Here is a 27,979-nt window from a genome sequence, read left to right as displayed (position 1 = left end):
GTGAAAGTCAGTGATTGGCCCAAAGTCACCCAGTGAGCTTATTCCACCTTTGGTGGGGCTGTGAATCCACTCTGGGTTTCTGTTGGAACCACCCAGAACTCTTAAGGAGCTATCCAAAGTGCTGAGCATATTTTGGGGATAGGTTTCAGTTCCTTGGGTAAATCCTTTAGAGTTCTGACTGAAACCCAGAATGGATTTACAGTGCCACCAGAACCAGAGCCACCGGCCTCCACTGCTTTGAAGGAGGAAAAACAACAACCTTTTTTTCCATTGGTGTGGGGCAGCGTGCAAATTAAATGAAGCATTTATTTCATTTGAGATGATTTGGAGGAGAATTTAATCGACTGGTTTTGCCTCCTGAGAAATGTAAATGGTTCTTTCTGAATTGCATATGTAGGTATAAACTGAGTGTCAGCAATTGGTCAGTATAGACAAGTAATAAATGAAATAAAGAAAAATGAAAATAAAAAAAAAATGAAGGAGCAGCGTCAGATTTGTGTACGATAGGCCAGGCCCACAAATCTTTTTTTTTTTAAATTATTTATTCTCTTGCTATTACAGAGGAAATGCCCAGCAGATAACAAAAGAAATAATTTCATCTGACATTAAGAACATAAGAATGTATGAAGAGCCCTGCTGGATCAGACCAAGGGTCCATCTAGTCCAGTATTTTGTTCCCACAGCGGCCAACCAGGAACCCACAAGCAGGACACAATAACAACAGCACCCTCCCACCCATGTTCCCCAGCAACTGGTGTACATAGGCTCACTGCCTCTGATAGTGGAGTTAGCACATAGCCATCAAGACTGGGAACCATTGATAGCTTTTTCCTCCAGCAATTTGTCTAACTGAAGCTCAAATATTTGGCCACCTAATGCGAAGAGAAAACTCACTGGAAAAGACCCTGATGTTGGGAAAGTTTGAAGGCAAAAGGAGAAGGGGACGGCAGAGGACGAGATGGCTAGATAGCATCACCGATGTAATGAATATGAACTTGAGCACACTCCGGGAGAGAGCGGAGGACAGGAAGGCCTGGTGTGCTACGGTCCATGGGGTCACCAAAAGTTGGACACGACTTAACGACTGAACAACAACAACAACATCCTGTGGCAGGGAGTTCCATAGTTTAACTCTGTGCTGTGTGAAGAAGTCCTTTCTTTGATCTGTCCTGAATCTCCCACCCATCAGCTTGATAGGGTGACCCTGGGTTCTAGTAGAGAGTAGGAGAGGGAGAAAAATGTCTCCCTCTCCACATTCTCCACACCATGCACAATTTTGTAGACCTCTCTCATGTCTCCTTGGCCCTCCTTTTTTCCAGGCTAAACAATCCCAGCCCTTGTAACCTTCCCTCATAGGGGAGATGCTCCAGCCCCTTGATCATTGGAGTCGCCCTTTTCTGCACCTTTTCCAGCTCTACAATATCTTCTTTTAGGTGTGGTGACCAGAACTGGACACAATATTCCAAGTGTGGCTGCATCATACATTTGTATAGGGGCAGTAGGATATTGGCAGCTTTATTTTCAATTCCTTTCCTAATTATGCCTAACATGGACTTTGCCTTTTTTACAGCAGCCACACACTGGGTGGACATCTTCACTGAGCTGTCCACCACAACCTGAGATCTCTTTCCTGGTCTGTCCCCGCCAGCTCAGATACCATCAGGCTAGACTTGAAGCTGGGATTTTTGGCCCCAACACGCATCACTTCATTCTTGCTTACACTGAACCACCTTTGCCATTTAGATGCCCAAATGTGGTTCAGTGATTCATAACCGTCATAAAAGATGACATCGATTCATAAATACAAATAATAGCCGTAAACATTATCAAACTCATACCAGTTAAATTGCCCCTAACATAAATAAGTTGGTCTTGAATTGGACTTTATTGGACTTTATCATTCCATTATAAAATAAAGAGACTCCATTTTTTGATTAAAAAAATATTTACGGTTGTCCCCCTCTGACTCTAACCATATTTGTTAATTTCATCATCGAGGTCATATCCCAAACCCTCATATTCTAATCATTGATTGTTGGAGGGTTAACTCTTTTCCACCTATGTTTTATTGCAGCCCCCAAATCTTTTAAGTGCCCAGCAACTCCCCTGGTTGCGGCCTGCCAGGAAAACCAGTTGCTGTCTAATAAGATGTAGTATAGAACTTTGGAGAACTTCTCGGTAGAGTTTTGTTGTTGTTGTTGGAGAAACTGATGTGACGGCGTCCAGATCGTGAATATTGACAATGGAATGGAAGAGTAAACTGTGTTTGGCTGGAATCCACCCAAGGGAACCGGGGAATGGTGGAGTGAGCAGGAGGGATGAGGGAAGGAGAAGGAAAAAAAGGGATGCTGGCATACCCTGCTGCAAAACCGCTCAAGGAGTTAATCCTCTCTGAATTGCAACGCTGGCATCACGCCAGGCGTGAGCCCGTCATGTCTGACAGGCTGACAGGGAGTGAGTGGCAACCCCTCCAACGAAAGAGACGGCAAAGAAGAAAAACAGACGGAGATGAGGAGTGATATATTCAAGAGTATCTTGACAGGAGTTTGGTGTTATTTAGGGTTCTTTAAAAAACAAAATGGGAAGAAAAGGGGCCAGGGAGACAGGTGGGCATAGAGGGAGCAAAGGAAGAGCACAGGGGCAAAGAGTTGATGATCCCCGGGTTTGAATCTCACCAAATGACTTGTATATTCCACCCCCCCCGACGAAATATTGAATTTGTGTGATATTTCTCCTGTATAGCAAAGTCTAGCTTTACAGGTCCTGGAGAGAGCCAAGATCACCGGTGAATGTCGTGCTATTGTTAAAAGGCACAGTTGCAAAGGTGGGTTGAAAAGTTGGCAACCCTACCCCCCAGCCCCATGCCTTTGACAGCTATGTGACTGGCTGAAATTCACCAGGTGAAGCATTCCCTGGCATGCAGAGGAAGTGATGTGGAAAACCTCACCTACTGAATGCACATCTGAGCATGTCATGTGGCTGTTATGGGGGCACAGGAGCACAGCCAGATTGGAAACATGGCAACCCTTGCAGTGCTGCATCGAAGTCATTTTGGTTGTTGGGAATTACATTTGTACAATCTCTCTCTTGTCCTCGTCCTCTCTCTTTCTCTTTCTCTTTCTCTTTCTCCCTCTCCCCCCTCTCTTTCGCTCCCTCTCTCGAAACAAGATGTAAATCTGTAAAAACTTCCTCTGTATTTTTAACAGTGGACCCAACTTTTCATTCTTAGAGGATTCTGACCCCTTCTCCGTAGAAGAAGAGGCTAAAAGTTCAGGGAGAGGATGCGGCCATGGAAAGATGTCATGAAACTTTCACCTCCACAGGATCCAGTTTTTCCGGAAGACCCCAGAGGTCAGCTTCCCTGAGACCAGAGGAGGCTGCATTGCCATCCTCAGATCGGAGGATTCTGGCCATGAGGAAACTAGCATGCCACAGCCACTCCCATGTCATTACAACCTGACATTGCTAAAACAAGCTGGGCCCCATTAAGAGACAAAGCCTTGGTCAGTTTGGAGGTGGGGCCAACCAGCAGGCAAACTCTTATTTAAGGCTCAGCCTTGCTCTGCTCCTTGTTGGAGCAACATTGAGACAACCCTGTCTGGCTTTTGAGCCCTAGCTCACTTGGAGCTTTCCACAGTACCAATCCATTCCTGTCTGGCTTGCTCGTGAAACCTTACCTATTCAGACCTCTGTTCAAGATCAGACGACAGCAGAACCTTGCAACCCAAACTTCAGCAAAGCCCAGTGATGTGGAGCCCTCACCAGCTCTGAGGCAGGGCCTCAACAGGACCCTTGGTCTGAGACAGTACCCCACTGCCCCAATCCATGTTTGGATTTCAGTATATGTGTGTGAATTGTATATTGCAAGAGGTTAAGAAGGTTGAAGGGTTTGGTCACCCCACTTACTCCAAGGTAGAGCTAGAGGCAGCCCTAAATTTTCTTCTATCAGACCCTTCTGCAATCTGGTGCCCTCTGGATATATTGGTGGTGGTGGTGGGAGGTTCACTGTTAAAAACACAGAAAAGGTTTTAAAGTCACATCTTGTTCCTAGAAAGTGGTGGGGAACAATTATTCTCGGTTTGTATTTTGATGCTAACTCACCTAATGCTGCACTTTCAAGCCAATACAACAACCAAACCCAGGCATCCTTCAGAACTCACACTTCTCTGAATTTTGCAGTGGAGTTCTCTGATCAAAACATGCATACAGAAAATGCTTATATTAGGAGCATGTGCAGACAAAATACATCCTACTGGGACTTGGGAGTCCCCATTTGGCCATGAGGGTCACTCAGTGACTTTGGCCCAGTCACTAACTCTCAGCTGAGCCTACCTCACAGGGGTTTTGTGAGGATAAAACGGAGAGGAGGATAATGTAAGGCGCCTTGGGGTCCTTGCAAGAAGAGAAAGGCGGGATATGAAGGTAATGATAAAACAAATGGTAAGTAAATAAAATAACATTTAAATGCATTTTATAAGGAAAATTGCTTGCAAAAATATGTACGTTTAGCAAAATTGCATACAAACATGCATGCATTGGGAGAAATCCACACAAAAATGTGTATGCATTTTTGTTAAAAAAAATGCTCTAAGTTTGGGATGAACTTATTCAGATAGGAATAATGAGGAACTGAAATTGACAGGTTTATTTGTCTTTGATTACAACTCCCATTGTCCCCAGACGGCAGGGCCAATGTATGCAATCCGTGAGGGGTGGCTTTGAGCGCTTAGCAGTATCTTGGAGAGGAAGCGATGGGCGGAATTGTAACTGCTGTCCTGCAATTCAGCTGAGATGGTGCTTTTTCTGCGTGCCGACGTCTTGCTATCTTCCATCCACGCTTGTGATGGCAGCGTTAACCACATATGTGTGGCAAATATCCATCCATCAATCCGAGCCTGTCCCTTTAGCAATTTTTTTTCCTGCCAGTTTAAAAATCTCCACTAAAATCCTTTTTTGTTGAGACTTCGGAAGACCAAATATTTCGATGTCCGTCGTTATCCTTCATTCAATATGTTATGAGAATTTGATTTATCTGCAGCCCCCATTTCTTAGAGGAGGGGCCGTGGCTCAGTGGTAGAGGCCCTGTGTTGTCTGCAGACAGTGCCAGGTTCGACGCCCAGCAGCATTTCCAGGTAGGGCTGGGAAAGATTCCTGCCTGAAACTCTGGAGAGACGCTGCTGTCAGTCAGTGCCGACAATACTGGGCTGGATGGATATTATACTCTGAGTATAAGGCAGCTTCTGATGTCCCTATTTAAATGGGCTCTTTATTGGGAGCCATGAGGACTGTAAGCTTGCTTTCTTAGGGGAGGGGCCGTAGTTTGGTGCTCAAATCAGCCCTTTATTCAGAGCCAGGTGAAATAGAATCTTATGTGACCTTTAGACTCCAAGGTTTAGAGGAAGGCCCATTGTTCACTGGCAGACTTGTGAATGGACTGGATCGAGGTGGGCAACTCATGGCCTTGGGTCACAGGTGGGCTGCTAGCCTGGGAACCCCGCCCCCCACCATCCAGATGATCAAGCAGGGCTGTGGGGAAAAGACGGCGGTTCTGGAGCTGCTCTTCGCAGCCTCCCTTTCCTCAGTGACCCTGAACTGGCTGGGATCTGTGTGTGTGTGGGGGGGGTGTCACTTGGTTGTGGTGGATGAAGCTTTATCATCCCCCCCTCCCATGACCCTGAAGTGACCAGGTTTGTTGTGCAGCCATCTTGATTGGGGTTGTGGGGGGACTTTAGCCTCCCCTTTCCCAGCAATTCCACCCCCTGTGTGTGCGTGGGTGTAGGTAAGTGTATAAGTGTGTGAATGTGAGTGCAAGTGTAAGTTTGTACCATATGTATGTATGTCTGTCCATGTGGGTGTATGTGCACCTGCGCAGTGTTTGCATGCATGCATGTATGCGTGTATGCGCATGGGCAAGTGTGTATGCGTAAATGTGCACGCGTGCGTGCACGTGTGTGTAAGTGTAAGCGCATCGGTGTGTGTGTGAGCATGTACGTACGTGTGTACGCATGCATCTATCTAAGTGCGCATATATATGTGTATATATGCATGTGCATGTATGTATGTGCGCATATTGGTGCATGAGTGTGTGCATGTGCCCATGCATGGATGTGTATGTAAGTGTGCATGCACGTGTGTATATGCATGTGCGTGTAAGGGTGCATGTGTGCATAACTGCATGTGTAAGTGCGCATATCGGTGTATGAGTGTGTGTATGCGCCCATGCATGGGTGTGTATCCAAGTGTGCATGTGTGTGTGCATATAAGTGCATGGATATGTGTATGCATGCATGCATGCGCAAGTGTGCCTCTGTGTGTGTGTCTCTAAGTGTGCATGTGCGTCCCCCGGTGCGCCGCCTGGGACCACGCAGCCGAGAAGTTTGCCCTCCTCTGAGTTGGTGGGACTGGGCCGCTTCGTGTGCTCCCTGGCCACAGGGGGGCGGGGGGGACCACTAGAACAGCGACAGTTTGGCAATGACGTGTCAGAGGCACCCTGCTAAAGTTAGTGAACCAAGAGGGCCCAATCCGGAGTCAACGCCGAGCACGGAAGCCGTCCCACATGTCACAGTGGAACACTGCAATGGGAATGGGAGATTGGGGGTGGGGTGGGGAGCCATGCCTTAATGCAGGGAGCCCAGCAGGGGGCAGTATTGCATTAATCTATCCCCATCTTTTCAAATGTGCTCTGAAAAAGCTGAAATAAAAAATGAAAGTCAAATGTGTTATTTTGGCTGTTTTCAGAAGAGGTGATTCACTCACACACAGACCTTGCAGTTACTATCCCATTTCTCTTGCCCCCCCCCCATTCCTTTACATGAGCTGTAACTGCTGAATGGCTAAGAGCACGAAGGTCCCAGTTCAAATCTTGCTGTGGCCACCAATAGACTAGATAAGACACTGTTCTCTAGCCATCTTCCCCTTCCCTGTGATGACTGTGCTAACGTGTGCTCCAGGGCATGAGAGGGGGTGCACTCAGTCCTGCGTGCTCCAGCGCACGAGGGTGGGTGCTCTCAGTCTTGTGCACTCCACCCCACAAGAAGGGGGGTGCTTTCAGACATGTGCACTCCAGCACACAAGATGGGGTTGCTCTCAGTCTTGTGCGCTGCTTCGCATGAGAGCAGACACTCTCAGTCTCAAAGAGGAGGGTGCACAAGGGGCACTCAACGGAAGGGGCTTAAGTAATGCCTTGAGAAGCTTCTTGTTTTGTGGTTCTCCTTTGGAAGAGGGTTTGGACCCAGCAGGGCTACTTCCCTGACCGTATTTCACTGGTCCTGTACCAACTGTACCAGCCTCCCATCTATTTCTGGGCCCAATTCCAGGTGCCAGGGCTTACTAGAAAGCCCTAAAACGGGTGTTGAACGTCAGCTCCGTGGGCCAAGTCAGGCCCTCATGGATTCAATAGATGGCCACAATACTTGGGATGTGGCCCTCTGAAATTCAGCCCTCAGGCAGGGGTTTTCAACCTTTGCCTTGGTCTATGTGACAACCCTATGTGACAGAGATTTGAAGAGGGCTGTCATGAAATGTGCCCCTCTTTATTCTCTTTTCTGGGCTCTCAACACCCCCACTTACAGGCCTTCCCCCACCCATCCCCTGCCCATTTTTGTTGCCCTTCTCCGAACCCGTTCCAATTTGTCTGCATCCTTCTCAGTGTCCCATGCTCAGAACTGGACTCAATACTCCAAAAGAGATCTGGCTAGTGCAGAATAAAGTGCAACTATGACTTCTCCTGACTCAGAAACGATGGTTGTGTTAATCCAGCCCCAGATCGCATTTGCCCTTTTTGCAGCTGCATCACACTGCTGCCTCAATTCAGCTTGTGATAGACTGCAATCCCAAGGTCCTTTTCACATGTACCTCTCCCAAGGCAGGCATTTGGGGTGTCCTCCCAACCCCCAATACAGAACTTTGCATTTATCTCTGTTCATTTTGATAGTTCCAGCCCAGTTTTCCTTTCTCCCAAGGTGCAAGCCCTCTCAGTTTTGTATCACCTACAAATAATTTGATGAGGATTCCCTCCACTCCTTCATCTAGCCATTAATAAAGGTTTAAGAGTACTGGGGGCAGGTGATTTTTTCCACCCCTGGCATGGAGATAAAAGTGATGGGGAAAACCACGCCTACTAAATTTCTGTGCATTATGCTGCTGGTAAAGGTAGAGGAGCAGAGCCCAGAAAAAGGCTGGTAACCCCACACCACTCTAAGACTATGTTTTTGCCCTGTTAAGTGCAGCACTCTCTGATATTCAGTTCTTTGGCATTTGCTGCATTTGAGCTTGGTGAGAGGGTTCCGACGTGCTGAGGCCTCTTGGACTCATAGCAAAAAAAAAAAAAAAGCTCCGGGTTGCTGGTGGCTATGACAATCCAGGGACAGCCATTGAAGGATGTTTTTTTTAAAGGGCTTGTAATTCTCTCCTGTTGTTAAAATTAATTAGGTCTCTTCTTGCAGGGCTAATGCTCATAAAGACTCCACTCTGGGTAGAATTGATTGATGGCTGTCCAGCTGGCTTTTCCGAAACACACTTGGATCTTCTCTCTTTCTTTTTCTGCCTCTCTCCCCTTGGCTAACCGTGTCCATGCTTGAGGCTTCACGCTGACTCCCTGACACGCATTTCAGGCTTCTAGTCCTCATTTTGAAGTCTTCTCCGTCTGGTTTTGAAACCTCGCTGCCTTTAATGGGCAGTGTCATCATCCTGCCACTACAGAGCACATGCTGGGAAATGAGAGGAGGGGAAAGCCGGATGGGAAGCTCCACCCCAATTCCCCATTGGTCAGGAGGGGAGAGGCGGGGCTAATGGAAAGTTATAAGGCCCTGCAGTGCCTCAGTCCGAGGGAGGAGAGGCAGGATAGAGGGTCTTAGTATGACTTTATTCTGAGGAAGGGGTATATTGGAGGTTCAGTCGGTGTAGCTATCTCTCAATGATACTGTTATTTAAATTCTATTAAATGTCTCCATTATGTTAGCAACGTAAATAAATACAAATATGTATCCATCCTTGGCAAGGCTGGCTGAGATCGATGGGGGTTGCAGACTTTCCCTCCCTAAAACATCCCCCCCCCCATTGAAATTGCACCTGGGCCATCCTCCCACAAAGGCGTTGGGACGATGTGCTCAAGTGGAATTCCAGATTCTGCAGAGCGATTCTGCAATTTTGCAGAGCAACTGCAATTCCAGATTCTGCAGAGTGATTCTGCAAAGCAACTGTGTTTCTAGTTCTACCACATAGGAAATTGACCCTGGCTTCCCAGTTAGGAAATCCCCAGCCGGTCCAGCTGGTTGCATTCTGCCTGGTGATGGGCCCCTTCACCCCCGGATTGCACCACCCCAGCAAAAGCACTGTGGTTTTGCTGGGGTGGTGGGTTGTTAAAATGCCATTTTAACAAGTGGGTTGTTAAAATGCCATCTCCAGCTGGGGTTGTAAAATCCTTTCCCTTTGGCCCTTAACAACACCAAAAATCCCACTCGCCTTTTGTGATGGACTCTGCCCCTATCCTTTCTGAGCCGAGCTGGGGCTCAGCTTCACATGGATTGGATCAAAGCTCGCTCTGTGTATGTGTGTATGGGCTATATCTCCCATCAACCCCAGATGGCCATGTTGGCTGGAGCTGATGGGAGGTTTAGTCCAACACATCTGGACGGCACCAAATTGGGGCAGCCTGCTTCGAGGGAGGCAACGTCTGGGCCTAGAGCACCTTTTTCAAACCTATCTTTGCACCCATGAGGACTAGGAACATGCTTTTTAAAGTGAAAACTGAGCTACTCAGCTGAGCTCCTGCTGTCCCCAGTCAGTATGGACATTGTTCATCTGGGGATGATGGGAGTCCAACACATCCAGAGGGCACCAGTTTGGGGAAGGCTGGTCGAAGGCAATGTTAGGGTCTACAACCCCTTTTCGAACCTATCTTTGCACCCATGAGGGCTAGGAACATGGTTGAAAGAAAGAAGAGAAACTGAAAGACTCAATTCAGCCAGAGTATTTTCGGGTCTTAATGGGTCTAGAGTAAATCCATTGACTTAATTTCAATTTAACTTAATTTCCATTTATTTCAATAAAGGTAAAGGTGTCCCCAACCAGTCGTGTCCGACTCTAGGGTGCGGTGCTCATCCCTGTTTCTAAGCTGAAGAGCCAGCGCTGTCCGAAGACAGCGTGGTCATGTGGCCGGCGCCGTGGTCATGTGGCCGGCGTGACTGAACACCGAGGCGCACGGAACGCTGTTACCTTTCCCGCCGAGGCGGTACTTATTTATCTACCTGCAATTTCTTGCTTTCGAACTGCTAGGTGGGCAGGAGCTGGGACTGAAGACGGGAGCTCACTCCGTCACGCGGCACTTGGGTCTCGAACTGCTGTCCTGCCGACCTTCCGGTCTGCAGTTCAGCGTCTTAACCGCTAAGCCACCGCGGCCCCATTTATTTCAATAGGTCTACTCTAAGTAGGAGTTATGTTGGATTTTGCCCACGGTTAGCATCTAAGCTGAACCGACAGTTGTCCTAGCATAGTGACAGACAGCTAAGTGACATGTCACATTAAATGCCTGATGGTACTTAAGGTGCTTTGATTTGTTTGTTCATTAAATAGCTGTTCCTGTGTTTTGTTTTGTTTTAAAAACCCTTTCATTTCATGCTGCAGTCCCAATGAAAATCAATGTAATGTAGGGATGTCAGAGAATTTCTTCAGCTACATAGAATCAAGCATTTTGAACATCTCATCTTTTTTTTTTTTTTTTTTTAATAAAGTATGCTTCCAGTCCTCATGGGTGCTACAGTAGGTTTGAAAGAATGCAGGGGTGGTGTTTGGCAGAAAATCTGACTCTGGGTGTCGGGGGGCTCAGTAGGATGTCAAGTGTCTTTCTGAGCCCCACAATGCTTGTCTTTTTAACCAATCAGAAAGAAGTTGTGCCAAACTGAGTGAGGCTTGCAATCTAAAAAGACATGACACAAAAGGAAAACCAGATGGGGAGGGAAGAGGAGGGGAAGTCAAATGGTCTTTCAGTAAGGCTGGTGGAATGGTGTTTCCCATCCCATCTCCCTCTTCTTAAATAATGTTTCAGTGCAGATTAGAAGGATCAGGGTCCTATGTTGTTGTTGTTGTTGTTATTATTATTAAATTTATTAATCGCCCATCTGGCTGGCCACCCAGCCACTCTGGGCGATGTACAGCGTACAATAAAACAGTTTAAAACAATAAAATTCTACAGTAAAAACATTTTCTAAAATACCCTACCCCACCCCAAATGCCTGCCTGAACATGTTCATACATGGTGGGCTTGTGAACATATCCAAAAATTTTGGATGGAAATCTTCCATGAAATATCTTTCATAATGGAAACAGCAGTAGTGAAAACACCAGAATTGGCTTGATGTAACAAATGTGATACATCATGAGAAACGCCGGGTTGGATGAATCACAGGTTGGAATTAAGATTGCCGGGAGAATTATCAACAACCTCAGATACGCAGACGATGCCACCCTAATGGCAGAAAGCGAAGAGGATCTCAAGAGCCTCTTGTTGAGGGTGAAAGAGGAGAGTGCAAAAGCTGGTTTGAAACTCAACATTAAAAAAACGAAGATCCTGGCATCTGGCCCCATCACTTCCTGGCATATGGAAGGGGAAGAAATGGAAGCAGTGACAGATTTTACTTTCTTGGGCTCCAAGATCACCGCAGACGGTGACTGTAGCCCTGAAATTAAAAGACGCTTGCTCCTTGGGAGGAAAGCTATGGCAAACCTAGACAGCATAGTAAGAAGCAGAGGCGTCACCTTGCCGACAAAGATCCACATAATCAAAGCTATGGTTTTCCCAGTAGCAATGTATGGCTGTGAGAGCTGGATGCCGAAGGAAGTCCGAAGGAAGGCTGAGCGCCGAAGAATTGATGCTTTCGAACTGTGGTGCTGGAGAAGACTCCTACGAGTGCCCTGGACTGCAAGGAGGTCAAATCAGTCCATCCTAAAGGAAATCAACCCTGAGTGCTCATTGGAAGGACAGATACTGAAGCTGAAGCTCCAATATTTTGGCCACCTAATGCGAAGAGAAAACTCTCTGGAAAAGACCCTGATGCTGGGAAAGACTGAAGGCAAAAGGAGAAGGGGACGACAGAGGATGAGACGGCTAGATAGCATCACTGATATGGACTTGAGCACGCTCCGGGAGAGAGCGCAGGACAGGAAGGCCTGGCATGCTGTGGTCCATGGTGTCACGAAGAGTCGGACATGACTGAACGACTGAACAACAACAAAACAAATGTGATGGTCAAAAACAAGCATTATGATTTGGGCTGCCTTTACACTAAGGAAAACCCTGCAATCTTCCCGCTCTGGAACCTTTCCACATTTATCGTGGGCTCCCAGACAGCGACCATGTGATTGCTAAGAGGGGAAGCGTTTAATTTTCAAGGTTCCATAGAATGTAATGAAACAACACCGTCTAGTGGCTGTTTTAATTGTGTAACATTCTGAGTTTTAAAAATGGTTCATTATTTCCAGATCTTTTTGAGATGGAATAACCAGTGTGGTGTAGTGGGTAGAGTGCTTGACTGGGAGATCCAGGTTCTAGTCCCCACTCGGCCATGGAAGCTCACTGAGTGACTTTGGGCCAGTTGCAGACTCTCAGCCCAACCCACCTCACAGGGTTGTTGTTGTGAGGATAAAATGGCAGTGGAGGAGGAGAATGTAAGCTGCCTTGGGTTCCTTAAGGAGGAAAAGAGGTGGGATATAAATGTAATAAATAAATAAATGTAATAAATGCAATAAATAAACCAGGAAATACTTCTGGATATGCCTTGGAGGTTAACAACATCATGAAAAGGACCCGCAAACTTCCGTGAGTGAGAAATCTCAATAGCAGGATAAAAGCTCCGTGTGAAGGAGCCCATAAAGAGCAAACTGCATATTTTGTAAAAGCAGCTCGTCTGCTGACAGCCAAATGTTGGAAGGATGCAAGAGGTTTAAATATAAGTACAATATAGTATGGGAAATAGCACTCTCAGGGAAAGTTACCCAACGTCTGAGCACGTTAAGAGGGCAAAAGAAAGAAGACACTTTTGCAATGGAATGGCGGTGTTTTATCACTTCTACAAACAAAACAGCAGAATCAGCACAGGCCCCAACTGCCTTTAATAGCCTGTGGTTGCAATAACATTTAACCTAAAGAATACTTTCTCTGGGGATAAAACAGCAGACAAATAAATAACGTCAGGCATACTGTTATAGTCTAAGGAGTGTATAAAGTCAGTCAAACTGCAAATAATAAAGTTCAGAGTACAAAAGCATTTTTACACCTGATTTCATGTGGAGGGTGTCGGCTGGTTGAATGATGTCTTGTGCCGAATGCTGAAATGGAAAATCTATAAAAAATATTTTAAGAAAATCAAAAGGAGGGTGGTTTTAATAATCGAGCTGCAAAAATTGGTGCCGACCAGCTGGTAGTGAAGGTGTGCCGTTGCAAACAGGCATGGTGTTGGGTCACAACCGTTCCGGATGACACCGAACATGCAAAGAACAAAACACCGCCGCCCCTCTTAAAAGCAGATGGAAAAGCAGAGCTCAGTAGTGCAGGCTGTCCTTTTGCACCCCCAGTTGATTTGTTCAGCTCCTCAACGAGGTGGTAGGAGACCACGGAGGCTTTCGGTGGGGCAGTGAATCAGTCTGGCGTTCCATCTCAAGCAGCCAAAACTCTCAAGGAGCTTTCCAAGGTGCTGGACCTATTCTGGGAAAGGGTTCGAGCACCTCGGATAGCTCCTTTTGAGTTCCGTCTGGTTCTGATGGAAACCCAGAATGGATTTATAGCCCCTCCAAACCCAGAGCCACCAACCTCCACTGATCACAGGGGAATAACAGTGTGGACTGGGGCATGCTGGGAGTTGCTGGACTTTTTTCCTGTCTAAACATGCATAGGATTGCCCCTTCAATCTCTTAGTGCCAGGGACTAAGCCTAAGGAGAGACATATTGACCCATTTAGAATGAGGAAAAAATGCTGAGCAAAAAGGGGGCGTGGCCATGGGAAAGGGGGCATGGCTGCTGGTGGAAACCCTGGAGGGCTGGATTGAGATCCCAGGCAGGTCGAACCTCCCTGAGGTTCCACACCTTCAATTTAAAAATGAGAGCCAGCGTGGTGTAGTGGTTACAGAGTGTTGGACCGGGAGTCGGGATATCCAGGTTCTAGTCTCCACTTGGCCATGGAGGCTCACTGGGTGACTCTGGGCCAGTCACAGACTCTCAGCCCAACCCACCTCCCAGGGTTGTTGTTGTGAGGATAAATTGGAGGAGAGGAGGATAAAGTAAGCCGCCTTGGATTCCTTGCAAGAGGAATAAAGGCAGGATATAAATGCAAATAAACAAACAACAAATGTTAGCTGTCTGAACCACGCATTGGCTGTAGATTCCCCTCACCACCACCAGCTCAGCCATCCTGTTAATTTTGTACCATCCTCGTCTTGACCCCATTCCTGCATCTCATCTGTTCCTCCCTCTCCATCTCCCTTCTGTCTCTTGGTTTTGCAGCTTCGTCGCCCTGTGCCCTTCTTGTTGCCGCCTCTGCTGCTCTTGCCCACTCTTCGGTCTCACACATGGGTGCCCCCCAGACCTGACCTATGCCACCTCCTGCCAATCCACTCTTTTATGTCCTGCTGCAAACCTTGACCAGAGTTCTTCATCCTTGACCTCCCGTAACCTGCTTCGGTCAGAGCGTATTGCTTCTCCGGAGCACATCGCTTCTCCGGAGCCGGAGGTGTCAATCTCGCCTGAAGTCAGCCATGCACTTTCACGGTACATAGAAAACTTTTCAGAGTAACGCACACAAACGCCTCCTGAGGTGACACCCCCCATAAAATAAGAAAAGAAATTGTGCTGATGGAAGTTTTTGGGAGCCTTGCTTTGCAAAATGCTTGCCACGCACCTTTGGCATCTTTTGAGTGCTGTTTCCCCTCCGCCCTTTGCTCCAATTTTTGGGTGTGTGGGACAGCCGAAAGAAACCCCCAAAAGGTAAAGAAGGGGGGGGGGGAAGAAAAATCTCTTTGACTTAGCTCCAAGAAGTGAGGTTTTGTGTTACATCTGCTCTCCAGCTGTTTTGGACTTCAGTTCCCATCAGCCCCAGGCAGCATGGCCAATGGTCTGGGATGCTGGGAGTGGTAGTCCAAAGTGACATTATTTATGTAGTTTTCCTTGAGTGTGTATATGTGTTTTAGAGGTTGCCAATGGATGCTTTCCTTTCATGGTAAATAGGGGGTGAGAGGAAGCCCAATTCCGACAGGGTCTGGGCACAGGGGTAAGGTTAAAGCCCCCCACCCCCATGCCATAATCTCAATCCAGCCCCCCCAACTCACGCCAGATAATTGTTAACAAAACCATCACAACCACACAAGGTCATGAATCACCTCACAACAAGAGTAGCTTTAAAACAGTCCATTTTGCAACACCTTAGAATCCCCCATATCTCCCCATGCAGTGGTCCAAACCTGGCAGATGGGAGGCAGGGATCAGGGAAAGAAAGCTGAAGCTCGGTTGATGCGAGAAGCTCAAATGAAGGAGCTCAAGTCCGGAGGCAGAAAATTTATTTCAGTGGTGCAGGAGCCCTTTCTGCCTGAGAGCCGAATTGCATTGGTGGGGCAGGAGGTAAGATGCTAGATCCTGTCTGCTAAGCACTCTGGTTTGAGCCTGGCCCTCCCAGCGCCTTATTACACACCTTGGCCATGGAAAGTATTCTTCCCTGCCTGCCTTTTAAAAGAAAAGCATCAATATAATGTAGGGATGTCAGAGAATTCCGCCACGTTGCATTTGGCCCCCCGAAATCCATGGTGGAACGAAGCCCCCTGCCCCACCACCCCATGAAAGGTGTGTGAAACAGAGCACTTACCTGGTGCCGTTCGCGCTGCTTTGCAAATGGTGGCCGCGTCTGTGGCCGCCATTTGCTTCCCCATTTTTGCTGCGATAGGTTATGTAAATACTTATGAAATACGAAAGACGGGTGCAAATGGCGGCCGCTACTCCATTTACACCCCTGTTTTTTTGCCGTGATAGGCTACATAAATATTTATATAGCCTATCACGGCAAAAAAACAGGAACGCAAATGGCGGCCACCGTAGCCGCTGCCATTTGCGTCCGCAGGCTCCGCACGGCTGCGAATGCACCCGGCCGGTGGCTCCATAGAGTTGCTGCGGAGTGGAGCTGGCTGGGTTAGGATTTCGGGGAGCACCTCCCCCCCCACGAATCACCCCCTTTGAAAAGGTGACTTTCGCACATCCCTAATATAATGTGACATAAGGCGCTGTCCTGTTTCAAGCCATGGGTTCTGCTGCTGCTGTGTGCTGTGGCTTGGGTTGCAGGGTTCTGCTATGGATCAGTTTGGGATCAGGGGATCAGGTTAGAGCAGGTTTCACAGGAAGCCAGACAGAAAGAGATCAGCACCACAGAGAGCTCTGAGTGCAGCTGGAACTCGAAGCCAGACAGGGTTGTCTGCATGTTGCTCCAACAAGGAGCATAGCAAGACTGAAGTTCAAGTAGACGTGTTGCTGGATTTAGGCCAGCTGGCCCCACCTCCATGCTGACTGAGACTTGGTCTCTTAAAGGGCCTGGCCTGTTTTAGCCATCTCAGGCTGTGATGATGTCGGAGTGGCTGGGGCATGCTAGTTTCCTCATGGCCTGAAAGTCTGAGGACAGTAGTGCAACCTCCTCTGGATGCAGGGAAGCTGGCCCCTTGGATCTTTCCGGAGGACTGTGTCCTGGGGAGGTGGAATCCTCATGATGACTTCCTGTAGCCAAGTTTTCTCCCTGAACCATTAATTCTGGAGCCTTCTGCGGAGAAGGGGTTTAGAGTCCTGGTCCATGACGGGTCACCTTTCTGTTGTTGTTGTTCAGTCGTTCAGTCGTGTCTGACTCTTCGTGACCCCATGGACCATAGCACGCCAGGCCTTCCTGTCCTGCGCTCTCTCCCGGAGCGTGCTCAAGTCCATATTCATTGCATCGGTGATGCTATCTAGCCATCTCATCCTCTGCCGCCCCCTTCTCCTTTTGCCTTCAGTCTTTCCCAGCATCAGGGTCTTTCCCAGAGAGTTTTCTCTTTGCATTAGGTTGCCAAAATATTTGAGCTTCAGCTTCAGTATCTGTCCTTCCAATGAGCACTCAGGGTTGAATTCCTTGAGGATGGACTGATTTGACCTCCTTGCAGTCCGGGGGACTCGTAAGAGTCTTCTCCAGCACCACAGTTCGAAAGCATCAATTCTTCGGCGCTCAGCCTTCCTTATAGTCCAGCTCTCACAGCCATACATTACTACTGGGAAAACCATAGCTTTGATTAGACGGACCTTTGTCGGCAAGGTGATGTCTCTGCTTCTTACTATGCTGTCTAGGTTTGCCATAGCTTTCCTCCCCAGGAGCAAGCGTCTTTTAATTTCATGGCTGCAGTCACCGTCTGCAGTGATCTCGGAGCCCAAGAAAATACAATCTGTCACTGCTTCCATTTCTTCCCCTTCTATATGCCAGGAAGTGATGGGGCCAGATGCCATGATCTTCGTTTTTTTAATGTTGAGTTTCAAACCAGCTTTTGCACTCTCCACTTTCACCCTCAACAAGAGGCTCTTGAGATCCTCTTTGCTTTCTGCCATTAGGGTGGTATCGTCTGCGTATCTGAGGTTGTTGATAATTCTCCCGGCAATCTTGATTCTGACCTGTGATTCATCCAACCCGGCATTTCTCATGATGTACTCTGCATATAAATTAAATAAATTAATTAAAGGCGACAATATGCAGCCTTGTCGTACTCCTTTCCCAATTTTGAACCACTCAGTTGTTCCATGTCTGGTTCTTACTGTTGCTTCTTGACCCTCGTACAGGTTTCTCAGGAGACAGGTAAGGTGGTCTGGTACTCCCATCACTTTAAGAATTTGCCACAGTTTGTTGTGATCCACACAATCAAAGGCTTTAGCATAGTCAATGAAGCAGAAATAGACGTTTTTCTGGAATTCTCTTGCTTTCTCCATGATCCAGCGAACGTTGGCAATTTGTTCTCTAGTTCCTCTGCCTCTTCGAAACCCACCTTGTACTTCTGGTAGTTCTCGGTTCGCATGCTGCTGAAGCCTAGCTTGTAGGATTTTGAGCATCACTTTGCAGGCATGTGAAATGAGCGCAATTGTGCGGTAGTTTGAACACTCTTTGGTGTTGCCCTTCTTTGGAATTGGAATGTAAACTGACCTTTTCCAGTCTTGTGGCCACTGTTGAGTGTTCCAGATTTGTTGGCATATTGAATGCAGCACTTTAACCGCATCATCTTTTAGGATTTTAAATAGCTCAGCTGGAATACTGTCATCTCCGCTAGCTTTGCTGTTACTAATGCTTCCTAAGGCCCACTTGACTTCACTCTCGAGGATGTCTGGCTCAAGTTCAGTGAGCGCACTATCATGGCTATCAGGGACATTCAGATCTTTCCTGTATAGTTCTTCTGTGTATTCTTTCCACCTCTTCTTAATCTCATCTGCTTCTGTTAGGTCCCTGCCTTCTTTGTCCTTTATCATGCCCGTCTTTGCACAAAACGTTCCCTTGAGATCTCCAATTTTCTTGAAGAGATCTCTAGTCTTTCCCATTCTGTTGTTTTCCTCGATTTCTTTGCACTGTTCATTTAAGAAGGCCTTCCTGTCTGTCCTTGCTATTCTCTAGAACTCTGCATTCAGTTGGATATATCTTCCCCTTTCTCCCTTGCTTTTTGCTTCCCTTCTTTCCTCAGCTACTTGTAAAGCCTCCTCAGACAGCCACTTGGCTTTCTTGCATTTCTTTTTCTTTGGGATGGATTGAGTTGCTGCCTCCTGAACAATGTTACGGACCTCCGTCCATAGTTCCTCAGGCACTCTCTCTATCAGGTCTAATCCCTGAAATCTATTTCTCACCTCCACTGTATATTCATAAGGGATATGATATAGGTCATACCTGAATGGTTTAGTGGTTTCCCCTTCATGGATCACTGCCTTGTTGTGGCGAAGGGGCTTGCGTAACTCAGTGAAGCCATAAGCTATGCCGTGCAGGGCCACCCAAGACGGACAGGTCATGGCAGAGAGTTCTGACAAAATGTGGTCCACTGGAGAAGGAAATGGCAACCCACTCGAGTATTCTTGCCAAGAAAACCCCATGGAACGTATCACAAGGCACCTTTCTAGTTCTTAACAATCAGTTCTCTGATGAAGAATTCTGTGTCACTCAAAACTTTGTGTGTTGAAGGATTAGGACAGTTTCTGTTAGTCATTGTTGGGTTTCTCCCCTCTCCCATTATTTGGAGGTCTTTCCTCTCCTTCTCTGCCCCCCCTTTTTTTGCTGCTGCTGCTGCTGGGACTACGTTATCTGTTTTAGCAAGCTTTTCACCTTGATTATTTTTTATTAAAAAAAAAAACCCTCTGCCTTTTTTTTTCTTGTTTAAAGCAAGTGTGTGTGTGTGTGTGTGTGTGTGTGTGTAAGGCTAGACTGATTGAAGCCAGAACAGAAAGAAGGTGTAAATTACCCCTCCAAGCAACCAATCCAGGATGCCCCCTCCCCCCCTCCCCCGGAGTGGAAGAGAATGGAAGTTTCAGAATCCGGGGCAGAGAAAGGTCAAGGAGAAAAGAATGACGGAAAAAATATTGTTTTCCTCCTCCAATTATTGAGAATGAGGAGCGAAAGAGGACTCATTACGGGAAATGGCAGATCGGAGGGTTTCTACGGTGCCAAGAGGACCTAGCAACAAAGTCAACGTGGAGCATTTATCAGGGGATGTGGCTAGCAAGGAAAAAGGAACTGGTGTCCTCTTTGGCTGCAAATACTCTGTCTCTCTCCCCCCCCCCCGCACCCACCCATCCACTTGTCATTTTCAAAGCCAGGATTCCTGGCTTATTAAACACAATGTGCATGGTCCGATCAATTCCGCTTTGCTTGTTGCTTTCGGAGAAGCAAACCATCCATGGATTGCTTCTTCTTGTGTCCGGACACAGGGTGATGGTTTATTGTGCCCAAACAAGCCAGGCTGTGCCAGCTCCAGGAGGCTGACATGGTGTGATGAGGGTCACAATGGATGTCATCGTAGAATCATAGAATCATAGAAGAGTGGGGTGGGAAGGGGTCTACAAGACCATCTAGTCCAACCCCCTGCTCAGTGCAAGAATCTAAGAGCATCCCCGACAGATCATAGAATCATAGAATGGTAGGGTTGGAAGGGGCCTGTAAGACCATTGAGTCCAACCCCCTGCTCAATGCAGGAATCTAAGTCAAAGCATCCCTGACATATGGCTGTCCAGCCTCGTCTTGAACGCCTCCAGTGTGGGAGAGCCCACCGCCTCCCTGGGGAACTGGTTCCATTGTTGTATTTCTCTAACAGTCAGGATGTTTTTCCAGAAGTTCAGCTGGAACCTGGCTTCCTGGAACTTGAGCCTACTATTCCGTGTCCTGCACTCTGGGATGATTGAGAAGAGATCTTGGCCTTCCTGTCTGTGACAACCTTTCAAGTTCTTGAATAGCGCTATCCTATCTCCCCTCAGTCTTCTCTTCTCAAGGCAAAACATGCCTACTTCTTTCAGTCTCTCCTCATAGGGTTTTGTTTCCAGTCCTCTCATCATCCTCGTTACCCTCCTCTGAATCCTCTCCGGTCTGTCTGCATCCTTCTTAAAGTGCGGTTCCCAGAACTGGACACAGTACTAAAGATGAGGCCTAACCAGTGCTGAGTAGAGGGGAACTAGTACTTCACAGGATTTGGAAGCTATACTTCTTTTTAATGCAGCCCAAAATAGCCTTTGCCTTTTTTTGCAGCCACATCACATTGTTGGCTCATGTTCAGTTTGTGATCTACCAAAATTCCAAGATCCTTCTCGCTTGTAGTATTGTTGAGCCAACTATCGTCATGCCCGCAAAGACAGGCCCAGGGCTGGTTCCAGCTTTTGGAGGGCCCTGGGGCAAGACTCCCTCTGTGGGCTGCTTCCCTGAGTGAGTCTATGTTCTCACCACCATGGCCACCAGCTGCTTTTGCTCCTCATCCTTTTTCTCATCATTGCCACCACTTGCTGGAGTTCAATGGAGTTCCGCAACATGTACAACGTGATTTGCATCTGAGAGCTGAGATGTGGGCTGTTCCCCGAACTTCTGGAACTTTTTGTGCATGTTTTTTGGAAGGTTCGGTAATTTGCACAAGTTACAGCCAAATTTGCACAAATTACGCAAATTAGGCCATAATTTGTATAATTTGTGCAAATTTGGCTTTCATTTGTGTAATTTGCACAGATCAGGCCATAATTTGTGTAATTCGCACAAATCAGGCCATCATTTGTGTGATTTGCAGAAATTAGGCTGTAATTTGTGTAATTTGTGCAAATCAGGTCGTAATTTGTATAATTTGCTCAATTTCAGCCATAATTTCAGTAATTTGCACAAATCCAGCTGTAATTTGTGCAAATTGCTCAGGAATTTGTGAAAATTGCAGAACCTTAAAAAAAAAAAAAAGAGGAAAACTCCTGGAAAAGCCATGAACTGGCCCAACTTACTGCATATCAAGTTGGGCATCTCAGCTGGAAGCAATATGAACTCCAGGGAGCTGAACCGAGGATAACCTGTCAAAGTTGAACCCCAAACGGATTTCTCCAACATTGCTATGTCAGCTTCACTCCTTGAGAATCAGACCTGTGCTGATTTGCATGGCCCCTCCCCCTGCATTTGCATAGTCCCACTCTGGGCTCTATTTTTGGTCACTCTATAGTGTGACGAACTGTTGGCAAAGTGTCTTCTTCTTCATAATGCAATAGATTTGCATGGTCAGCTTCAGAATAGTACCCTCTCCTAGGATTTGTTGTCCTTGCTTGGATGTATGTAACACCCTTCCCAGACCCAGTTCCCGCCAAATGTTTTGTAGTGCAGCTCCCATCAGCCTCAGCTGCATGGCAGATGGGTGGGGTGATGGCAGTTGTAGTCCAAAACATCTGGAGGGATCAGGTATGCAGTATATAGATGATGTTATAACGGTTTTATTCTTTGCTGCTGCTTCTGTCTGTTTTATTCTGAGTGGTTTTTATTTTGCTTTGTTGTCATATTTGGACTGTATGTTTTTAATGTATTACCACCTAGAGAACTTCAGTTATTGGGTGGTTTAAAAATTAAATAAGTAAAGGGGAAATCGTATGCATGTTTAGACAGAAAAAAGGCTTACCATTCCCAGAAAACTAGTGGGGAGAAGGAATGGAATGGAGTGTCATGGCCTACTGACTGGTACAGTGAATATGCATATCCATACTGGAATATTTTGTTGCAGTTCGCACTCATTCCTTCTAACAGCGAACCTGGGTATCAGAGTGCCTCTCTGTTTGGAAGGGAAACTAGGCCACTGCAACAAAATCAGATAAAAATAAGCCCGTGGTTTTGTACACATTCGGCAAACTCCCTAGGTATGCTGAGATAGGTACGTTTGTCAATTAAAAGAAAGATGCTCATAGCAAAAGAAAGGGCCCCCCTCCCTCTTGCCAAATGGCCTGACAGGGCTCTTTCAGGAAGTACAGAACGTTGAGGTGTCTTTACGGCTTATAGTAAATACCTTGGCAGGGGTGGCTGGGTTGGGGGATGTGTTCTGTGCAGTTAAACATTTCCCCTCTCTGTATTATATTTCAGAAAGGGGGGGGGGATTCTCTAGAACCCTCTGCTGTATAGCCATAAGATGCTCAGGGTTTGGGTTGGTGGCCAACTCAATCCTTGCACACCGGAAAGGAAAGCTGCTGTGTGTGTGTGTGTGTGTGTGTGTGTGTGATGAGGGAAGAAATCTGCTTTCCTTTATCCCTTCCGCACTCCTGACCGGGCCATCCTGCAAAGGCCCAGACAGGCTGAATAGCTGAAGCCCAAACAGGAGCTTTCCTCATACTGGTTGGCAGGGGAGGTGCTGCAACATTTTGTTCCAGTTCATTACACTTTGGAAGCCAAAGAAAGACTTTGGGGAAAAAAGAAATGGAAACAATTCTGCTGGAGCCCTAAACCCTAGCTTTTGTTTCCAGCCTCATGTCCCCTCTCTCTCACAGAATCTCCCGGGAATTCGATGTCTTTGGTTTTGCTGACTAGGCAAAGTTTGGCTTGCTGGTGTCTGTAAGGGGGGGGTAAGGTGTTTCATCGTTCCCCCTGTTTTGTTTCAACTGCAAAATCTTAAATAAGGGAGGCAGCAAACATGATGATGGCAATCCTGCGTTGGAAGCACGTCAGCGGACTGCTTTCTCCCCTCTTCTCCGACCACCTGTCCTTTCTTCCGTTGCTGCAGCTGCATTGGGGAACTCTCTCTGGCAGCAACGGCGGGGGCGGGGGGAGGAAGACGGGGTGCAGAGGGCTGCGCAATGAATGAAAACAAATAAAATTGACAGACAAGAGGACAATTTTATGATAGGCTTCCGTTGACGGATTAGCTGACAGCAGTGAGAAGTAGAGCTGTCAGGATGGGAGGAAGCACACGGAAAAACAAACGACAGCGCAGAGAACCCTCTATGTGAACATTCGCCGTGCTGAGAAAGGGGTGATGGAAAAAGGGGAGCAGTGTGTTTCGTGGGTGTGTGTCTGTGCAGCATTGGCACTGCGCTTTTCAGGGGTGCCATTAGGGTAGGAAATAGCAGCAGAGGTATAGGGACCTTGCTTGGTAGAATGAGGAGAGCCCCCCGCCCTTGTACATAGCAGGACAGGTGTGCCACATTTTGAAGAAAGTGATGCAATGCAGGTGATGGTCTAAAGAGGGGAGGGGTTGTTGCTCAGTGGTAGAGTCCCTGCTTTGCATGGAGAAGGTCCCAGGTTCAAGCCCTGCAGGTTAGGGATGTTGGAGGAATGCGGTTGGGGGGTGGAGCTCAACAAGATCTCATTGGCTTCGGTTCATCTTCCGCTAGCTGTCCCAATTTGGTCTGCAGTGTGTCAGGTCAGCTAGTGGATTTCTGGTGTCCTTTAATTTGCACAAATCACAGCTGCAATTTGCACAAATAGAGCAAATCGCGCACATTATGGCTACAATTTGCAGAACTCACACAAATTTTGGCCATTGTTTGTGCAAATTATGTTCGTCATTTTTGCAGATCTCTATTTGTGCAAATTGTGACTGACACACACACAAAAGATACACAAAACGTCCCCGGAGTTTGGGGAAAACTGCTGCAATTTGTGCAACGTGCACAAATTTTGGCCGTCGTTTGCGCAAATCACAGCAGTCATTCGTGTAGATCTCTATTTGTGCAAATTGTAGCTGACAGACACACAAAATATACGCAAAAAAGTCCCCGGAGTTCAAGGAAAACCTAGTGCTTGGCTCGCAGATGCGGGCCAAGTTGGGCATGCCACGCAGCTCTGGTGGGCCCCCAAATGGTCGGATTCCCTGGCGATGGCGGCCGTCCCCACTCCAGATTGAGCTGGGAAAGAATCCTGTGTGGAGAGCAGATGCTGACAGTCGGCGTCAACAATACTTGGCTTGATGGACCAAGAGTCTGACTTGGCAACTTCTGAAGTTCCTATGTAGAACCTCCCTGCTGTAAGACCATTGAATCCAGAGCCTTAATGGGTTTTTGGTGGGCCCTGAGCAAGAGACCTGCGTCCAGGACTGGCATGCAGGGTTGGTATGGTTGGGCAGCTGCTGAGGGCTCACGCCCCAGCAGGAGCCCACTGACAGGAGCCCCCTGGAGTTGCTCCTCTTCTTCCCCATTGCAACCTGCTTGTTCCCCTGCCTCTCGCTCTGGCCCAGACAACGGCGGTGTTGAGGAGGAGGAGCAGGAGACGCCACAGCCTCCTTGCTCACTGGCTCTCTGCCAGGCAGCCAAGCAAGCAAGGAAGCGGGAGCCATGATGGGTAAGAGGAGGAGGAGCAAAAGCGGCTGGTGACCGTGGTGGTGAGGGAGGCAGCCCACAGAAGGAGTCTCGCCCCAGGGCCCTCCGAAACTCAGAGCCGGCCCTGGGCCTGTCCTTGACTGGCTCGACGACATCTGTTGTGACCCTCATCAAACCATGCCAGCCTCCAGGAAGCAGCATTTTTGCTAATTTACCTGCCCAAATCAGAAAGCCTGTGTGTATGTGATTGTATATGTGCCATTGTGTGGGTTACTACAAGTGTTTCTGTGTTACTGTGTGTGTTATTGCATGGCTCTCTGTGTTATTGTGTGTCTTATTGCATGAGTCTCTGTGTTTTGGTGTGTGTGTTTGCATTGGTCTCTGTTATTTTGCGTTTATTGAGTGGGTCTCTGTACTATTGTTTTTTTTTTTGCATGGGTGTCTGTGTTACTCTGTGTGTTACTTCGTGGGTCTCTGTCCTATTGTGTGTATTACTGCATGTGTTACTGTATGTGTTATTGCATGGGTGTGTTATTGTGTGGGTCTCTGTACTATTGTGTGCATTACTCCATGTGTCTCTGTATTATTGTGTTTCTTATTGTGTGGGTCTCTGTGTAATGTTGTGTTTTTTGCCTGTGCTACTGTGTGTGTTATCGCATGGGTCTCTGTATTACTGTGTTCCTTATTGTATGGGTCTCTGTGTTATTTTGTGTTTTTTGCCTGGGTCTCTGTGTTTTTTGTTTATTGCATGGCTCTCTGTGCTTCTGTGTTTCTTATGGTGTGGGTCTCTGTATTATTTTGCCTGGGTCTCTGTGTTATTTTGTGTTTATTGCTTGGGTCTCTGTGCTACTGTGTGTGTTATTTTATGGGTCTCTGTGTTGCTGTGTTCCTTATTGTGTAGGTCTCTGTGTTATTGTGTGTTTTATTGCATGGGTCTCTGTGTTATTTTGTGTTTATTGTGGGTGTCTCTGTGCTACTGTGTTCCTTATTGTGTGGGTCTCTGTTTTATTTTGTTTATTGCATGGGTCTCTGTGTTATTTTGTGTTTATTGCGGGTGTCTCTGTGATATCTTGTGTGTCTGTGTGTAAACCTGAGGTAAATGCAGGCTGCAGGCTTTGAAATCAACCATAGCTATTGACTGTAAGAGTTCTGTCCTGGGTGTATTGAAGTGTGAGCTCTCCCTAGTCACTCAGTATTCCAACAGAATTGCCTGTGTGCTCCCTCCCCTTTTTTTTAGATCACACACCTGTACCTTCTGTGCTGCTGGCGGGAGAGATTCAGCAGAGGAGGAGCAGGGAGAGGTACCAAAGATTTGGCCTGTTAGGGTGCGTGTGCAAACGCTGCACAGCTAAGGGGTTGAATGACAGGTCTGGTAGTCCTTAAAGTCATGGCAGGGCGGCTATTTGACTGAGCCAACCCTGGAGGCTGATGGGTCCAAATGGCTTAATGGCTCTTGGGGAACAGAGGAAGCTCGCTTAAACCAGCCCAGACTGCTCATCCACCCAGTCCTGTGTTGTCTACTTGGGGTGGCAAAGCTGTGTGTGTGTACGCCAGGGCACGGGTCTTGTGTGTTTCTTTAAGTGACTCATACCTTTCCCACTGTAACAGAGGTGTGGAATCTTTTACCTATGAAGGGTATTTGAGTCAACTGGGGGCTGCACCTGATGGCGGGGTGTGGGGGGCAGAGAGAAAAGTGGGCAGAGCCAGAAACAAATATGTGCTGAGTAAGTTTGCAGCCTTGCAGGAATCGATAGCTTTCCCTCTCCACAAAACCTCACTCCCTCTCTTTCTCTCTCTCAATCTCCCTCTCACTCTCTGTCTCCCCACTCTTTCTGTTTCTCTCTCCACCCACTTTCTCTCCACTCCTTCTCTCTCTCTCTCTCTTTCTCCCCCCTCTCTCTTTCTCTTTCTCTCTCTCTCACTCCACCCCTTCTCTCTCGTTTGCTTGCTCCACCCCTTCTGTCTCTCTCCCTCTCCCTCCACAGCTTCCCTCGCTTTCTCTGTCTTTCTCCCCCCTTCTCTCTTTCCACCCTTTCTTTTTTTCTCTCTCGCCACCTCTCTCTCTTGCTTGCTCTACCTCTTCTCTCTCTTTCTCTCTCTCGCTCCACTCCTTCTCTCTCTTTCCACCCCTTCTTTCTCTGCTGTTCTCTCTCTGCGTTCTCTCTCTCTCTCTCCACCCCTCCTCTCTGTCTCTCCACCTCTCCTCTCTGTCTCTCCATCCCTTCTCTCTCCTTCTCGCTCCACCCCTTCCCTCTCTGTCTCTCCACCGCTTTTCTCTCTCTCTTGCTCCACCCCTCATCTCAATCTCTCTCTCTCTCTCTCTCTCTCCACCCCTCCTCTCTCTTTCCACCAGAAACAAAACCAGGGCCGCGTGCCAGCAGTGAGCAGGATCAAAGGCTGAAGTGGGCAGAGCCATGCATACAGACAGCATGCACATGGCCACAGCACACAGACATCCACAGCATGCAGATGCCCACAGCGCGCAAATGGCACACACACACCCACAGTGCACATACGCCCACAGTGCACAAGACTCACAGAAGCCCAGAGCGCACAGCAATCACTCCGTTCACACCCCATTCACACATGCACCATGTGTCATTAATGCTGTTATTCAGCCCAAGCGCTAAAGACAGGACAAATGGCAGTCCAAAAACAGAGTCCTTTAAAAGGAAAGGAAAAAAAAGAAGTCACTAAGGGCATGACAGGGATCCATGTCTGATTATGTCGCACTGATGTACACAAAACGGCTGTGTGCTGTAAGGTGACAATGCATATTACAGAAGCATTTGACTCGCACGCACAAATGACAAGGAACAATTAGGAATCGGCACAGCAAAGAGAGACGTGACCAGAGAGCAACCTTCCTTGACTGTGGCACGTGATGTTCCTCTGAAATAAAAGCTGGGGGAGCAAACACACCTTCCCAGATGCAGCTTAGGCACAGGCTCTAGTTTCTGAGCAAGCTGAACCTGGTGCTCATGTCCAGGGAAAGGGCTTGTTGGAACAGCACGATTAAACTGGTTTCAACTCTTTTGTGGCTGCCAATCATCAATTTCTGAGTCCACCGTTTTCAGAGGCAGTCCTTTCTGATGCCATGCTGTCAGAAAGTTCTTCCTAATGGTTAGACATTATTATTATTAACAACAACAACAACAATAATAAATAGTCATTGTTAATATTATTAAAATTTACACGTTAGTTTCCAGCTCAAAATGC

The 27,979-nt window shown here is 47.4% G+C and overlaps 1 protein-coding gene across 4 annotated transcripts in view; it reads left to right on the top strand.

Moving 5' to 3' along the window:
- EFNA2 (ephrin A2) overlaps positions 1 to 27,979 on the top strand; it is a 277,009-nt gene that overhangs the window by 24,199 nt on the left and 224,831 nt on the right. For 2 of the 4 annotated variants that reach the window (XM_084825787.1, XM_084825786.1), the window contains exon 3: positions 562 to 10,231. The exons of the other annotated variants lie outside the window; for them this stretch is intronic. The gene's annotated coding sequence lies outside the window, so the exon portion shown is untranslated. The remainder of the gene's footprint in view (positions 1 to 561; positions 10,232 to 27,979) is intronic. 4 annotated transcript variants of the gene reach the window in all.

The sequence above is a fragment of the Heloderma suspectum genome, chromosome Z, assembly GCF_057233095.1.
Source record: "Heloderma suspectum isolate Gila_16-S chromosome Z, 16-S_ref, whole genome shotgun sequence".
NCBI lineage: Eukaryota > Metazoa > Chordata > Lepidosauria > Squamata > Helodermatidae > Heloderma > Heloderma suspectum.
The sequence above is the reverse complement of the archived record's forward strand: the minus strand, read 5'-3'. Positions and strand labels throughout refer to the sequence as shown.